General features: G+C 42.9%; 1 long non-coding RNA gene across 1 annotated transcript in view; it reads left to right on the forward strand.

The window, feature by feature from the left end:
* The window catches only part of LOC130852478 (uncharacterized), a 45,687-nt gene extending 40,940 nt beyond the window's left edge, over positions 1 to 4,747 (forward strand). The window contains exons 2-3 of the long non-coding RNA XR_009053361.1: positions 3,991 to 4,041; positions 4,706 to 4,747. This is a non-coding gene — a long non-coding RNA (uncharacterized LOC130852478). The remainder of the gene's footprint in view (positions 1 to 3,990; positions 4,042 to 4,705) is intronic.
* The last annotated feature ends 12,751 nt before the right edge of the window (positions 4,748 to 17,498 follow it).

A 17,498-nucleotide genomic window follows, 5' to 3' on the forward strand; every position in this document is an offset into this window, starting at 1 on the left:
AGACCAGAACTATTCACTCATCTCCTCAGAGGTCAAGTAGATAAGAACATTTTCTGTCACAGGTGTTCTTCAAAACAATTAAGCTCAAGTGTCACTGGAATATAAAATGAATGCCACGTTGATTTAATCGTTAGTAGCTTTTAAATGGAATGGAAGGACCTTTGTTTCACGAGTTGTCATTCATTCAGTAAACATTTAGTACACGCCTGTCGCATGCCCCCACTGAAAGAAACATCTATCTGACACTCCGTTCTTGCTGCACCAGAGGAATCAAACCACCCCATTGTGGCTGCCTTTTACTGAGCTCACCCCAAGGACTCCACACATAAGCTTTTATTTAATATTCCGAACAATCTGTCCAGGCAGGTGTTATGACCCTCATTTTAAGCACCCAGAGAGCTGAGTCTTACACAGCCTATCTCTCTCAAGCTGGTAACAGTGGAGCTGGGGTTGGCCCCACTTGGACTAACTCCAAGTTGAGCCTGGAATCACTTTAGGTCCCTGACAAGTTCTCCTTCAAAAGAATACTGAGAATGGAATAAAGATAAGACGGTTGAAACTGAGGCAATCAAGGAAAGTGTAAACTAAAGTCACTTGATGGCTTTTCCTGTCTGTTTCATTGTGGCTGCAGATTTCTTTTTAGATCATGGTATTCCACCCTGTTGTTGCCTATTTATTTACTGTCAACACTCTTTAATTTAAAATCATAGTAAGTGTATTGTTCTAGGCCTCTGGTCATCAGTCTCCACTGGTCTCTAACACCTTGCAGCTTCCCAGGGCTTAGGGAAACCTGACCCACCTCCTCCAAGGAGCCGTCCTGGATCACTCAGCCTTTCACCACATGCTCCTCCTTAACTATTTTCCCCTTCACAACCAGGGCAGGCCCTCTCTCCTCCACTGCTTTTGTATTCTCTCTGGTGCCTTGCACGTGGTGTGTTCCTAATAAATATTTGCTAACTGTAGGAACACCACTTACTGCTTTTGAGCAATCACAGAGGTGAAAGGGGCTGAATAGATTCATGGTGTGTCAATTCTCTGAGAATAGCAAGACCTTGGCAAGTGGAAAGGCTCTACCAAAAATCAGTCAGCTTGTTAATCCCCCAAAGGGGATAGAAATGAAGCCCGTGGTTCATAAAGACCAGATAAATGTTTTATATGGAAAATAAATTAGCAAATTCACTGTCAAATTCCAAATGGCCAGGAAGCACTGAAAGTCATAGTTTAACTTCCTTAAAAATCCTGTCACCAGCAGCCAGATGACAGAGCCTGTCAGAAAAACCATGTGTCACTTTAGAAACAGATTGCTCTCTGATACATGGCATTCTTTCCTGGGCCCATCCCTGAAGACTGGAAGAAGAGTGAAATCTTGCGAAACCATTTGTCATTTGACTGTACAAAAGTTTCCCTTTAATTTTGAGGGTATTTTGAAGGTAGGTAGATTTCTACCTATGAAAAGGAGTGTCTGTCATGGGAGTCTTTTATAGGAAGTAAAATATATTTGAAAATAAACTCCGATTACATCACTTCATGTAATTTGGGTTTTTGCTCATGGCAGACATGTTATGAGTCAGAGAGGGCAGACAGAGCTCATTTCTTTGTCATAAAGACTTCCCAAATCTGGCCCTAACTGCTAAGTATATCACTATTTAATCAACATATTGGGGAAGTAAGAATTGCCGCACTAAAAACATGTCAAAATATTCCAAGAGGCAGTGATGAGAGAAAGAAAATAATATGCTGGTGGAATGAAGTGCTGGGTGGAATAAATGAAACTTGCTCACAACCCATCTGTTCAACAACAGGCATCTATTGGGCACCTGCTGTTTGCCAGGTGCTGTGGTAGGTGTGAAGAAGCAATATGAAGGTGAAGTAGCCACTGTTCCCAAGGAGACAGTGGTGAGCAGAGCATGCCCTGCATCGTGAGAAGCACTTTGATGCACGTAAGTGCCCCACAGTCCTTTAAGACTCCCCTGATTTCACTTCAGGAAAATCAACTTCCTTGAGTACCCTATTCATGACATCTCACACTGAAAAATCACATGCAAATAGAATAGTGATCCTTTTAGTGCCAAGGAAACGGCACCTGGTGTCTCCAGGCAGCCCTATTTACTAAACACAGCCCTACATTTTGGGTTTTTTTGCTCAAATGAAACATCGGCTTACTACAGCTCATGGGTGAAACTCAAGCAGAACAAATGTCCAACTTAAAAATAAAACCTTACTAATACAAAAGAAAGCAGGGCATGATAAAAAAAGAACATAGGTACTAGAGGCCAACAGATCTAGGCTCAAATCCTTGCCTCAGCTGCATGACAGAGGGTGGATTTCTCAGCCGGGCACATAGTAATTGGTAGCTAATGCTATTGATGATTGTCATATCAGTGATAAAAGCACTTAATTTATAGGAGCAACTGCCCCCAAAAGGAAGAGACTCAAACTGCTCTGATGGTGGGTCTGCGGGCTCGCAGGGAGGCAGCAGCACTGGAGTGATTTGGAAGAAAGGATTTATTATAGGGATTAGACAATGGCAGGCTGCTGCTGCTGCCCGAGCTGGCGGCAACCCTGAAGTCCATGAGGTGGGCAGGGCTGGCAGTTGAGAAGAAAATCTGGACGCAGATGGGAGAGAGTGAGGACCGACTGGAACCCACAAGGTTCTGGAATCTGCAGTTTCTCTCACTGACCAAAACTTGACTCCCAGGAGGCCTGCAGAGGAGCTGGTTCCAAGTGCACACCTGCCTAGGCCCCAGAGGAGTGAGGCAGGAGCTGCAGGAGCTGGCAGCCAGGGGCTGCTCCACCCCGACAGGCCTCACGGCAGGCACTGCAGGGCCCCCGCTGTCCTACCCTGACCTTCATAGTATCCTGGCTGCCACTTTGCTCCTGGCTGAATCTCCCTGGAAACTTGCTGGGAAGAGGGTTGAGGGGGACAGTTTTATCTTAATTCAGTTGACACAAAACAAACCTCCCCACCTGGGAAATGTGCATTGCCCTGTGGCTGCAGAACGGGGCTTCTCTACCTTTCTCTGGTTTCCTGAACCTTCTCACTCTGCACTCACCCCACCCTGACCCTTCACACTTTCACGGGTCTCTGTGGAGGACTCACTCTGTTCCAGGTACTACATTAGATTCAGGGGATGAGATTGTGAGAGAAAGCCGTGGTGCCTGTGCCTACCCTCGTGACTCTTACCATCAAAAGGGTGGGAGACATTAATTAAATAACCACACACATAAATGTAAAATTTCAACTATGGTTAATGCCATGGAAGAGATGGTATGTGGTCTCTTGAAAAGGCACAAAAGGAGGATTTCACCTAACCCAACAAAACACCTGAAAAATCGGTGATTAAAGTATCACGTCTCTAAAACCTCCAGATTTATCTACAAGCACTGATAATGCTATTGATTCTCATCAACCCCTAAGGTCGGTCTGAGACCACCACTATCACTGATACACAACCATCATAGTGGACCAGAATGAGGGACGCTGAAGATTACATCAAGATCTGGAGGGATTTCTCGAAGTTGTGTTATTTGACAAGCTAACTTTTTAGAAAATTCCAGTTCATGTACTGACAGAAAGCTGAGTCACAGAGAAGGGGACTGGAATGGAAATTTCATGTGGCACCACCCCCCCCAACTGAATTTTGCTTACCCAAGGTGCCAGTAGGACATCCCATTGACTGAATCATTTTGCAATGGTAGGACTTGGTACAACTCAGGTTACTATACAAAAGTGGCACCTCAGTTGCTAAATGGACAATTTAAATATGCTCCAACTTTTTGCAAATGATGAACTACTTTTTCCAAGGTAGCATCCAAGTACTGACATAATGCATGTTAGCAATTTGTTTCTCTTTTTCTCTATCTGCAGCGCCAGGCATAGTCTCTGCCTCATGGTAGGCGGTCAGTAAGTACCCTGGTTAGCTCTGGCTGCTATAATAAAATATCATATTTTGTGTGGCTTATAAACAAACTGGAATTTATTTCTCATAGTTCTGGAAGCTGGCAAGTCCAAGATCGAGGTGTTGGCAGATTCAGTGTCTGGTAAGAACCCACTTCTGGATTCTCAGTGTTGCCTAATATGGAGGAAGGCGTGAGGGATCTCTCTGGGGTCTCTTCTATATGGGCATTCATCCCATTCATGAGGTCTCCACCCTCATTACCTAATCATCTCCAAAAGGCCCCACCTCCTAAAACCATCACTTTTGGGATTAGGTTTCAACGTATGAATTTTGGGGGGGAAGGCACACACATATTCAGTCTACAGCAATAAGTATTAGTTGAATGAATGAATCCATGCAAGTGATTGGTTGGATATCAGGGTCTGCCTGGTATTTCAGGTTGCTTAACTGTAGCAAGTGTTTCACCTTCTTCCAACAGTAGGAAGAGTATAAAAGATTTTGTACCTGAGTCAGGATTTGCCCAAATCAAGATCTTCCTGTGTCTGGGATTTACCATTGCCCTGATTACTAATTTGCCTTTGACCTTCGGCTCTGTAGTGACCTTTGGGTTCTCCAGACCTGGGTGGGGAGAATTGTCCAGTGTTGACTCACCCTCCATCACCACCTCTGACTCTTGTAAGCCCCACAGCCCAGCTTGTCCCTTTGGTTCGCCCTGCACTCAGTTGGCAGAGATTCAGCTTTCTGTTTCTCGATTTTCATTTTATCTCTGATTTTATTCCCACTGCCCATTCCCTACGTGACTACAGTTGTCAAACCTCCAGCATATGAGGACCAGTATACCAGCTGAGGGCCGGCAGACTGAAACACCACGTTTGGGTTGCCCGATGTCCACAAGGTGGCCACCAGCATGGTAGGTGCTGCCGAATGGTGCTATCACAGACGTCCTAGGAGTGATTTTCCAGAACTATACTGACTAGGTGCCGAATGAAGGGGCTAGTCCTTAAAATTCTTTTGAAATTTGATGCTAGTCTAAACTTTTTGGTAATTCTTTTGCTTTAAAAATAGACCTTTTCTAATTATAGAAGTAAAACATGCTCATTATAGATAATTTAGAAAACATAAAGTGTTATAAAGAAAGCATATCATCCTTGACGTACTACCCAGAGATAATCACTATTAACATTTAGACCCTGTTTAGATGCCACAAAGTAGGAGTCTTGCCTTTTGGTGTATGTGTCATACAAGCCACAGGGGCCACTTCCTTCCTAATCCAGGGCACTGCCCCTCTTGTCTCCTGCATACAGTCCCAGAGCTGGGCATTTCAGTCCCTGACGCTGTCAGAGCATCTTCCTAGAGCACAAATCTCATCTAGTCACTCCCCTGCTTAAGTCACCCAGTTCTTGAGAGGAGGACTTAGGCAAATTCTACTCAGCGACTCACAGATGCCTCCGTCGAAGCTGGGGCAGGGGTCTTTCCCAATGAGAGAACAAATAGTACCCTTGGACCATTGCATTTTTATCTGTCCTCACAGGACACAGGCTTCCTCTCCCAACCTGCCATATTCTCAGGGAATAACCACCTTCACATCTCACACTAGGAAATCCCCACCCAAAAGTCCCACGTGTGGAAGATTCTATGACGGCACCTCCCACCCCTTAAGGCAATGTGGGCTTTGTTGCTTGTTTAGACAGCTGGAAGTAGCGAGCAGCTGGTGTGAGTGAGGGAAGCAGAGCTGTTGGCCAGAGCAGCATATTCTCTTGTTTGGATGGTTGTCACCATTGCCTTTTGTTTATAAACTGTTAGAGCAAATATAAAACACTGTAAATTCAAATCAACTCAAGAGGATTCCTAGTCCAGGCAGGGATTCAGAGTCCCTGCACAGAACCCTGCATCTGGAGGGGCCTCATCTGGTCCTTGCGATGGGGACTCATCAGCCCCCTGGTAAGGCTCCCGAGTGAGGTAGCGCAGCCTCAGACCCAGACCAGGTTTCCTGGCAAGTCTCTCCTCTCTCTCGGTGTCATTAGCTCAGCTTCTTTCTCTCTCCTCTGGCCTCACTCAGAATGGAAAACAGCTGGCCAACCTCCTTCCTCCTTGAAGGTGGTTATTGGGTTCTTTTGCACTTTCCTTCTTTAGCCTGTAGCCCTTCGTCACTTATTGGGCATCTGAGGTTCCGAGTCAGCATGAAAACTCATTACCTGCCTGCCTGGTTCCGCTGGCTCAGCTCCTTCTTGGAAGCAGGTGGCGTCTCCATGATGAATACAATACAAAGAAAAAAAAAGAAAGAAAGAAAACATTCCTGGTTTGTTGTTAGACCGGCTTCTTATAAGAGACCCAGTCCTCATTCGGGGTAAGTATATTCTTAAACCACATGAAGAAAACAATGCAGAAAATAATTTTTCTTGCGAGACAGAGGCAGAGATTGAAAACGTGTACATTGTGGGATAAATTAATTAGGCAGCTAAGGGAAATATAAATATTGCTTAGTTATGCAGATGCAAAGGTGTTTCTTCTTCCTGGGTGGCAGAAGTCCTGGATGGTGGAGGCAGGGGTGCAAAGAGCTGCATCTGTGAGACCTGTGCCTCCCCCCACCTCCCCCCAGGGCAGCGCTGGCCCAGCAGTGGAAGCGCTGAGCTGCTCTGGGGAGCGGGTGTGCGTGGAATAGTGACAGCCAGTAACTCAGGAAGAAACCATCAGCAATTAGTAGTGTAGGAGTGACAACACGAGAGCCTCGCAGAGATGTCTGAGGGGAGGGGTTTAGGGTGAAGAAAGAGCATTTCTAAATGTGGTCTCCAAATTAAAACATTAATTTCAATGCCTTTCAATTAATTGCTATTACTTCCCTTGGGTCAGAAACAGGATAGACGAAGAGTGAAAGAAGAGAAGAGTGAGGAGAAGCGAGGAGAGAGAGGATAAAAGGACTCAGACATTTACAAAGTAAATGAAAAATTGCCCAGTGACATTAGACCAGGCCTGCAAGGTCTTTGACTGCTGGGAAACGCCAGTTCGCACCAGGTTGTTTAGGTTGTTAAACCAACTGTCATTGGATAGGAAAGAAAGAGCTGTTTAAATTTTGGCAGCTTGATAGACTTTTTTTAAAACCTCTTTTGCAAGGTTGATTTTAACATAAATCTTGAGCAGGCAGAACATGTAAAACACCACTCAGGCCATTACAGTTATGTTAAGGTTTTATTTTCTCCCGCCAGCGGGACCTCTCTCTCCTCTGATATTATATGTGTCTGCCAAAACCATATAAAAATCATTCATGGAGAAAAGTTTCCAGTGCCAGCAGCCAGCCCAGTCCTTTCCTGAATCTGAAGACTGTCCTGGAGACTGGTAGGAAATAGATGTTAGGAAAGATGCTGAGTGAGGAAAGCCTGAAGGGAAGATGAATACATTCAGTGTCCAGCGGTCCCAGCCTTGGGGGAAGGATGCAGGCCCTTCAGTTCATCACAGCTGAAGCTGAAAAGAGACAGAAGTTTGCAGTGTTTCTCAGTGATGTTTGTCTTCTCATCTGTCAGGAGCTGTTTTCTGCCAACAAGGAGAAGCTGCTTAAAAACTCAACCCAGGCCAACCCTGTAGTTCGCAATAATCAATTCATATATTTGCACTTTCCCCACAAATTTCTGCCTACACCAGTCATCCTATTTCCCCTTCCCCTTTTAAAATTAGAAATTATAGAGAGGGTCATAGGGAAAACATGATGGTCTATAGTAAGTAATGGCTTTGATGAAACCCACACATGTACACAAGACACTTCCCATGGCATTTAGAGTAACACAAATTTGCCTTGAGCTGACAGTCATATTTTTATATTGTGGCGTGGGCCATATATTCAGGGCCACTGAGACAGATAAGAATTCTGAAGTCCCCCATGATTACACTGCGAGAAGAAGCCTTTGTTTAGCTCGTGGCAGTGTTCACAGGACAATGGACTGCCAGTGATATATGCAAATGTGTCCTTTTCCCATTACTGAAAGTGACCTTTATGATTAGATTGGAATAGCAACATCAATTCCTGGGTTAATATGACTTACTGGCCTAAAGGGAGGGAGCATGTTCTCCTAGCAAGATTTAAAAACTCACAATTAGACCCGTCCAATTCTAACCTTTGTCGTGGCCCCAGGATTCTTGCGTGGCTAGAGACATCCTTCACCTTCTGTGCCTTGTTTGTTCTTTGGAAATCAGGGGGAGCCACCTTTTCCAGGAGTGTTCAGAGCCTTTAATTAGTGTTTCACATAAAAGTCTGAACTGATGGCTTAAATACTATCATGACATCAGGTCCCCCTACAGGACCCTTCTCAGATTATTTCTAAGCCCCGGTGCCATGGGCTGATTCAGGCCAGATTCAGAGACATGCACGTCAATAAAAATCATTATGAAACAGAGTTTAGAGTTATTGATTATTGGCAAAATAGTCCCATTGCAGCTGAACACAAAAAATCTGAGAAGGTGATTTTCCTGGAGAAGCAGTAAGGCCTCACCAAGCACCCCACCCCCCTCCAGCCATCCCCAAACTGACTTTCCTCTCACTTCAGGGGCAATGGATTTAGCTGTAACATTATTGCTCTTTCCATATTCATCATGGTTATTTATTTGCCCTGTGATGACACTTTACGTTTTTGAAATGCCTTAAAATAACTGGACCAGTTTCTCCAAGTCAACATGTATTAAGAATCAGGGGGAGACAGACTAACTTAAAGACACAGAACAGAGCCAGCACGTGCTGACAAGAGTGCCTGCAGTCACTGGCAAAGCAAGCGGACATAAATGTGGATGCATTTTTTTACTGATTTCAAAAAAAAAAAAAATTAAAAGTAGTGTTATCATTTAAGGAAGAAAGCATCAGCTGCTGTTAGAAAGAGGAAATTCCTGACTCTTAAAGTTAAAAAAAAAAAAGTAAAGACAAGGTTTGCAACTGCATGAACATTATGCAGGTTACACTTACTGTTTGTAAATAAAGAGCCATGTTAAAGCTTGACTAAAGTGTATCCATCAAAAGAAGTTGCCATCACCTTGTTAAAATATTGTTCTATGTGAAAGAGACATCTGGCTGGGTTTCCCATCCACAGGGCTAAAACGGTTAAGTATTTAATTGCTTAGAAAGTAATCCTATTATTTCAGATTTCGTGCATAATGAATTCTTTTTTCCCCTAATTTGACGACTTATGAAGGGAAAGTGAGACGCTCTGATAAATTTATTTTTGAAAAGGCATTTGACAGGTGTTGTAACATCCAAGCAGCCTCAGTCTCAGGAAGAGGCTCTTAGCAGCAGATTGACCTTCGGTTACCACAGGGTGAATGTGTGACACCCACGTGACAGTCAAATGAGATGATGTCTGCCTTTGGATCTGAGCATGAAATCACCGTAAAAAGATTTTTGAGAAGCAGGGCATAAATGAATACTTTGTTTCACCAAAGCCTCTAATATTTCTCAGAAGAAGCTGTGCATTTGAGGAAATGTCTCAGTTCCGAGCATTTAACAGTCAATTTGCACACCTATGAGAGGTTTGGGGGAAACAGGGCATGCCTTTCTTTCACAATTTCTGTCACAAATAACTGGACCAGCAGGTGATTAGAAACAGAGGTGGAGGAGAAAAGGACAGATGGGTCAACAGGGGTGTTGGATGGATAGAAGAACTGCAGGCACCACAGAGCGTAGATAGGGATTTGTTGTTTGCGTGGATGGGATGGATAGAGTGAAAGGTTTTATGATCACAAAGAAAGGTCAGTCAATGCTTTTCCTTGTAGACCCCCGATCCTGCCACCATGGATCACTGGAAAATGGGGGCTTCTGATTAAGTTGATTAATATGCCCTAAATGAACCACTTAATTTCAAAAAAGTGTTCACAGGCCCTAATAACATTCACACCACACAGACCAATCCAGCCATGATTGATGAGACTCTTTGGTGAGTCATAAAGCCCTTTAGGATAGCGCAGTGCCTGGGTATCATTTATCATCACAGAGTTCAGCAAAGGCATCCTGCCAACTCTTGTTTTCAGATAACTTTGATTCTTGATAAATAGGAATTTATTTTATTTACATTTTTATTCTTGCTTTTAGATTATGAGACATGCTATTATCCAATCTGTGCTTAAAGTTTTGACAGGAGAATTTTGCAGGAGGGGACACCACAGCTTTGACCTTGGCTGATGGGTTTGACCTTTGCTAAGTGGGATTCTCTTCAGTGGGCCCCTGGCAGCTCTGAGAACAGGATCCCCTGGAAGCGAGAAGAATCGGCTGATTTAAGCCACAAGCAAAAAACTGAGATTTGGGGATTTACGTCATTGAGTTTCTCTTTGTGACCTTGCCTATATTTATAATTTAATGAGATTGACATCTTTTTTTCTCATGCTTTTAAAATTTTTTCATTGCTCTTCAAAAACGTTTTAGGAAGTTTTCATTATTTAGCCTTCTAAATTCAGTAAAGCATCTAAGGATCAGTTAGTCACAACATCCAAGAAGCTGAGACTTATTCTCACTCACCAACCCCATACCTCTGATTTCTCAAGACGAGAACACACCCACCAACATGCTTTCCCTGAACTCCTACTCTAATGGAGGTTTTTTTTTTTTTCTGAGTTGTATCCTAGATCCTCTAAAGAATACTCTTACAGAGGGTCTGCACACAGAGGGTCTCTCCCTGTAGAGAAAAAGCAGGCTGGAAGCCATTAGCCAGAGAGGAAGGTTTCAGGAGGATGTTGAGCAAGGAGCTGGGTGATGATGTGGCAAGTGAAGGTGAAGAAACATATGTCTAACATGTTCTTATGACGCCTTCAGGTACAGTTCTCGTCCCAGCAGAAAACCCATCAGAGCCATGTGTACCCCAGGCCCTGCAAAGCTGCTTTCATGTCACTGGAGGTGAGATTCTGTCACGTTACCTGCCTGGGAGAAAATTCTCTTTGGAAGGTCGGTGTGGGAGGTGAATAGTCAGCTTCCTTCCTCACCTGTGTTTCCCCTTCCTTCCCCCCAGAGCCCAGGCTCCTGAGGCAGGTCCCCAGTTCTATGCAGTTATTACCCTCTCATTACTGCTTTCTTTTGGTTTATTTTTATTTATTTATTTTTGGCTGTGTTGGGTCTTTGTTGCTGCATATGCACGGGCTTTCTCTAGTTGTGGCAAGTGGAGGCTACTCAAGTTTTGGTGCATGGGCTTCTCACCGTCGTAGCTTCTCTTGTTGCAGAGCACAGGCTTGAGGTATTCAGGCTTCAGTAGTTGCAGCACGAGGGTTCAGTAGTTGTGGCGCACAGGCCTAGTTGCTCTGCAGCATGTGGGATCTTCCCAGACCAGGGCTCCAACCCGTGTCCCCTGCATTGGCAGGAGGATTCCTAACCACTGCACCACCAGTGAAGTCCCTCTTTTGTTTTGTTTTGTTTTTTCTTTAAGGCTGCACTGTGCAGCATGTGGGATGTTAGTTCCCCAACCAGGGATCAAACCCATGATATATTATGCATTATATCAAATTTACCACTGTATGAGTGGAAATTAAGACTTTATGTAGTTTTTATATGTTGTACTATTTCTTCAAATAAGTCTCTCCTATAAAAAAAAAAAGCATGGAAATGTGGAGTCCTAATCAATGGACCACCAGGGAAGTCCCAGTGCTGCTTTCTGTAACTGCCTGAAAAGACATCACTTTGTCTAGGGCACAGTCTGGTCCTGTTTGGTGACCCACTTGTTCCTACTACCTTAGAACCTACCTTGTCATATCTACCCATCAAATCATAACCCCCAAACGTTATCCTTGCTCTGATATATTAGACGTGGCTGACCTTGCTCTGAGACATCATAAGACTACCTAAGAAAGGAAGTTTGAAAGAAAGAGTGAACAGAGGGAAGGACCATTTTCTGATAACTTGACTCATAAATAGAAAGGAATGGAAACTGTGGATGAGGACAGAATGCTGACAGGTCTCTTACAACCATCCAGCATCTGCCGTTTTGTACTCACCTGTTGTGTTAGATGACTATATGGATATGGATTTGATTATTCCTTCTAATTAATAAATTAGCAATATCTAATAAATACCCAGAGTCCTGAGTGATGTGGGGGACACATGCACCTACTATGTGCTAGGTCCTAAAACTGGTGCATAACACAGGTTATCTCCCTTCATCACAAAGCAGCCATGTGAGCTATAGATTGTACACTTTCTATAGATATGAAGCTCAGAAGTCCCCTGGGGTCATGCTGCAGGGCCGAGATTCAACCTCAGATCTGAATGATTTTAAACTCTGTGCTCTTCTCATAATGAGATACGGAAGAAGAACCTTGAGCTTTCCACTTAGAAATAGAGTGTATGAGGGAGACACAGATCTACCTGCAGGCAGCGAGCAGAGAACAGGGGCCCAGACCATTAGAATGAGGGTCCCCAGGGCATGGTCCCACCTCCTGGGGAGCCCTAGTCCTCCAGTGCTGGCAGGACGTTGTTGTTATCTCTTATGCTAGCCCGTAAGCTCCTTGATTTTAGTTAATTTACTTTTACATATTCAGTGGCTCACATGAAGCTTAGCACATAGCAGGAGCTCCATACAATTTGTTAGATGAGAGAATATGATGCCAATTCTGTCTCATCAAATCCTAGAAGATGTTTCTGTTCATCCAGATATCTTGTTTCTTGGCAGCACTTTCTCAGTCTCAGGCTGGGTTTTATAAGCGTCTGGGACCCAGTCCACCCGTGCAGCCCTCTCCCTTCCTTTGCTGACTGTTAAGGCTGCTCCCTGCACAAACACCAGGGCTTGCTGTTGACATCTGATTCACATGTTTCAATTGTTTTTACCCCTGTGAGAATTCTGGCTGGGGGAATAACAAATACATGAAAATAAGCGAGGAAATAAAAAAGGAGAAAGAAGAAGGGAGCTTCACATCCTATTTTTCACAAGAAAAGTTATAAATGCCGAACTGACATTCACTCTAAGAATAATGAGGAGGTGAATCTACATCTGGTACTGTCCCTGACATGTGTGATTTAATCAGCCACAAGAAGGCCCAGCCAATCAGCACCTAGGTGTTACCAGACATATGAAATTTGCTTGGGCGTATGGAGAATGTGGAAGTGAGAATTTAACTCAAGGCGAACCCACAACTTTCTCTGTAAATACAAGGGCTTTAGAAGCTGCCATGTATCACCCTACCCACTTAATACACAGGCAGATAATATCTAGGCTCGCAGCCACCAAGAGAAAGGAGAACTAGCAGTGTGCTGGGATTGCTGTGTGGATAGCTGTAGTCCCTCTGTCTCCTATGAGGGCCCTTTGAAGCACAGACACCTGACCATGTGCCCCACTCCAGAGGGGCTCCTAAAAATGAAACCTTAAACCAGTCTGAGAACAAGTCATTGGTGACTAAAGTTAATGATACTGTAGTGTATATTCGAAAGTTGCTAAGAGAGTAGATCTTAAAAGTTCTCACCACAAGAAAAAAAGAATTTGTAACTATGTAAAGCATGGATGTTAACCAGACTTATTGTGGTGATCATGTCACAATGTATACAAATATTGAATCATTATGTTGTACACCTGAAACTAATACGTTACATGTCAATTATACTTTAATAGAAAATTATTCTTTTGAAGAAATAAGACAATAATAAATTAAAGAAAAAAAAAAAAAAGCAAAAAACCCAGGCAGGGGCAATATGATCTAAGGCATGGCATGCCATGTGGGGAGGGGGATCTTATTCTAGGTAGAATGAGAGCCACTGAAAAGTTTTATACATGTGAGTGACATGCTTTGATTTACCTTTCAGGAAGAAAAGAAAATACCTTTTAGCAAAAGGGTGCTCGGTGAGGGATGATGGCAGCCTGAACCAGAATGGTAGCAGTGGAAACAGAAATTGATGGAATGAGATATTGTGAAAGAAAAGCCAGCAAGATTTGCTAATTAATGGAATGTGGTAGTAAGGGAAAGAAATGAGTAATGGAAGTTCCCAGGTTTGTGGCTTGAGCAACTGAATGAAGCCTGGAGCTTAAACAGGGTAGGTGGATTTGGAGGAAGTGGGTGAATTTGAGGGACATTTAGGAGGGAAAAAGAGGCATGATATTACTGGATGTCAGAGGGGTGATGGAATTGAGGTTGGGGAGGAATAACTCCTAAGATTTTGGCTTATACACCTAAACAGATGGGCATAAGAGAGGAAACACTGGAGGAAGCCTGGGTTTGCAGAAGATAAGAGCATGGCTTTAGTTTGGCATTTGCAAGATCTGTAAATCAAGGGCCTTTGAAACATTTAAATAAAGAGGATGAGTAGGCAATTGGCTAAAGTTTTGAATCTCAAAGGAGACATCTGGGTAGGAGATATATATGTGGGAGTTAATGATGTATAGTTGATGACTGGAGTCATGAAAGTAGTTGAGACTGACTAGAATTGGTTTTATACAGTGAGCAGGGGACCCAGGTCCCAACCCCAGGGAACACCATGTAAATCTCAGTTAGAACTCTCAGGTTTGGAGGAAAATGGTGGCTGCCTAATTCTGAACCTTCCCGCTTCCCCTCCTGAAATATCTATAAATCCAATAAGGAGAGCAAATAAAACCACACATGACCCACCTCTTCAGCAGTATGAGGAGACAGAGAATACCATGATGCTCAAATGACTTGTAAGTAGAAAATTAACCAAATTCCAACAGCTCCAGTCATCATCACATCCACTCACCACTGCAAACCTATGGGTGTGGACAGCAGGGGAAAGGAAATTTAAGAGACTCAATAAAAAAGAGTAGAGGGGTACAGAAGACAGAAAAGTTACCTTCAGAAAGAAAAAGTCCAACACAAAACACAGAATGCAAGTTAGGACTTGGTAATTCATCTCACTGGCTACAGAAAAGCAGTTTGATAGTGTATAGGAAAGGAAGTGGCATCTTCTCCAAGTTTCCCCCTCTCTTCTGTGGGAGACTCAGCTCTACAGGGAAAGTAGGTACCTATTGGAGATGTGGCAGTGAGGAAAAGAAGGAAACAAGGAGAAACTTAAGGATCCTTCAGAAACAAAAAGCATGCCAATGCCTCCTCCCAACCTGCTGAGGAAATGCAAGAAAATAGAAAAGACCAGATCACATCCATACAAAACTATTGTGAAATTAGAAAATAAAGTATTCCAGCAGTGAAAATTCTCCACAGAAAAACAAGTGTGAAAGCTGAAGAAAACTATAATGTAATACTTCATCCTGGATTAAATATGTTCAAACAGCATTTGGGGATTTGATGAAACATCCTGAACAAGAAATACAAAAATGAAAAGGGAAAGGTGAGAAATGAAACAAGGGAATATTGAACTCAGGAAAACAATAGGAAAATACAAAATTTTCTCAGAAACGAAGGTTCAGTTACAAGGTATCCAAGGGAGAATAGATTCTAATGAAATTTTAATAAAGGATATTGAAGAAAAACATAGGCAAAAAAATAAATAGGTAAATAAAGATGTGAAATGGATCATAGAAAAAGTGATTGAAATGGAGGGCAAAGTAGGTCCCATATTGTGATACTTGGAGACTCTGCAGAAGATCAAAACAATGGAATTAAACTAATATTTAAAATTACAATCCAAGAAACTTCCTGGAAAAAAAAAAAACAACCAAACTCTGAACCTCTCTGTTAAAAGGACCTAGGGACTTCCCTAGTGGTCCAGTGGATAACACTCCATGCTCCCAGAAGGGAACCCTCTTGCACTGTTGGTGGGAATGTAAACTGATACAGCCACTATGGAGAACAGTATGGAGGTTCCTTGAAAAAGTGAAAATAGCATTACCATATGACCCAGCAATCCCACTACTGGGCATATACCTAGAGAAAACCATAGTTCAAAAAAACACATGCACCCCAATGTTCATTGCAGCACTATTTACAATAGCTGGGTTATGGAAGCAACCTAAATGTCCATCAACAGAGGAATGGATAAAGAAGCTGTGGTATATATATACAAGGGAGTATTACTCATCTGTAAAAAGGAACGAAATTGGGACATTTATAGAGATATGGATAGACCTAGAGACTGTCATACAGAGTGAAGTAAGTCAACAGAGAAAAACAAATATATTAACGCATACATGCAGAATATGGAAAAATGATACAGATCAACCAGTTTGCGAGGCAGAATTAGAGACACAGATGTAGAGAACAAACATATGGACACCAAGAGGGTAAGCAGGGGGTGGGGGGGTGGGGGGGATGAACTGGCAGATTGGGATTGCCATATATACATTACTAGTAAGAAAAAAATATCAAATTGTACACTTTAAATATATGCAGTCTATTGTATGTCAATTATATCTCAATAAAAGTTCTTAAAAAAAAAAAAAGACTCCGTGCTCCCAATGGAGGGGGCCTTGGTTCAATCCCTGGTTGTAGAACTAGATCTAGCATGGTGCAACTAAGACCCAGTGCAGCCAAAATAAATAAATATTTACATAAATATTAAATAAATAAATAAACAAGTAAGTAAAAGGACCTATTGGCACTCATGTTTGTAGCAGCATTATTCACAACAGCCAAAACGTGAAAGCAACTCGTCTCTCAGTGGATGAATTGATAAATAAAATGTGGTATGTACATAAAATGGTATACTATAATTAAAAGGGAAGGAAATTCTGACATATGCTACAACATGGATGAACTTGAGGACATTATGCTAAGTGAGACAGGCCAGTCACAGAAAGACAAATGCTTTATGATTCCACTAATATGAAGAATCCAGAGTAGTCAAGTTCATAGAGACAGAAAGTGAAACGGTGGTTGCCAGGGTCTGGGAGAGGTGAGATGTGAGAGTTGTTGCTTCATAGGTATAGAGTTTCGGTTTTGTAAGATGAAAAGAGTTCTGAAGATAGTTTGTACAGCAGTGTGAGTGTACTTAACATTACCGGACTCTACACTTAAAAATGATTAAGATGGAAATTTGTATGTTATGTGTATTTTACCACATTAAAAAAAAAATGGGAACAACTGGGCACACTCAAAATGAACCTGGGACGATCAACTTTGAGATATCCTGGGGTATTTGTTATCTATTGTGGTATAACAAATTACCCTCAAATTTAGCAGCTTAAAATAGCAAACAACCATTATCTCACAGATTCTGTGGGTCTGGAATCTACCGGCAGCTTAGCCAGGTGCCTCTGCCTAAAGGTCTCTCATGAAGCTGCAATTAAGTTGTCAGCCCTGGGTCTCACTTGAGGTTCAGTGGGATGAGTTTCACCTAATAAGAGATGATTGGGGAAACTTGCGTAAAAGGACTGATGGTGAGCACGTCCCACACTTAATTGCCGATCCATGGCTAAAATAAAGGTGAGATTATGGGTGTAAAAATAATATAGAAACATATATATGTTCTGAGAAAGTAGCAAGAATGCAACTCAAAATGGGAAGAGGCAGGAGAGAGAGAAGGAAGTAGAGAAAGCTTGTATGTTGCTGTATGCATAATGGGAGCCAAAAGATGCCTATTACACGATAGTGAGGGTGCGCATGCGTGGGCACTGACGAATGGTACGGAGGGTCAAGGGTCAGCCTAGCAAGATGGGGGCGGCAGGAACCTGCCAGCTGTTGAGCCCGGAGCTGCATGGCGGCTCTGAGCCCGCCTGAGGGCACCCGGTGTTTGGGGGTCACGCACAC

This window comes from Hippopotamus amphibius, chromosome 4, assembly GCF_030028045.1.
Source record: "Hippopotamus amphibius kiboko isolate mHipAmp2 chromosome 4, mHipAmp2.hap2, whole genome shotgun sequence".
Taxonomy (NCBI): Eukaryota; Metazoa; Chordata; class Mammalia; order Artiodactyla; family Hippopotamidae; genus Hippopotamus; species Hippopotamus amphibius.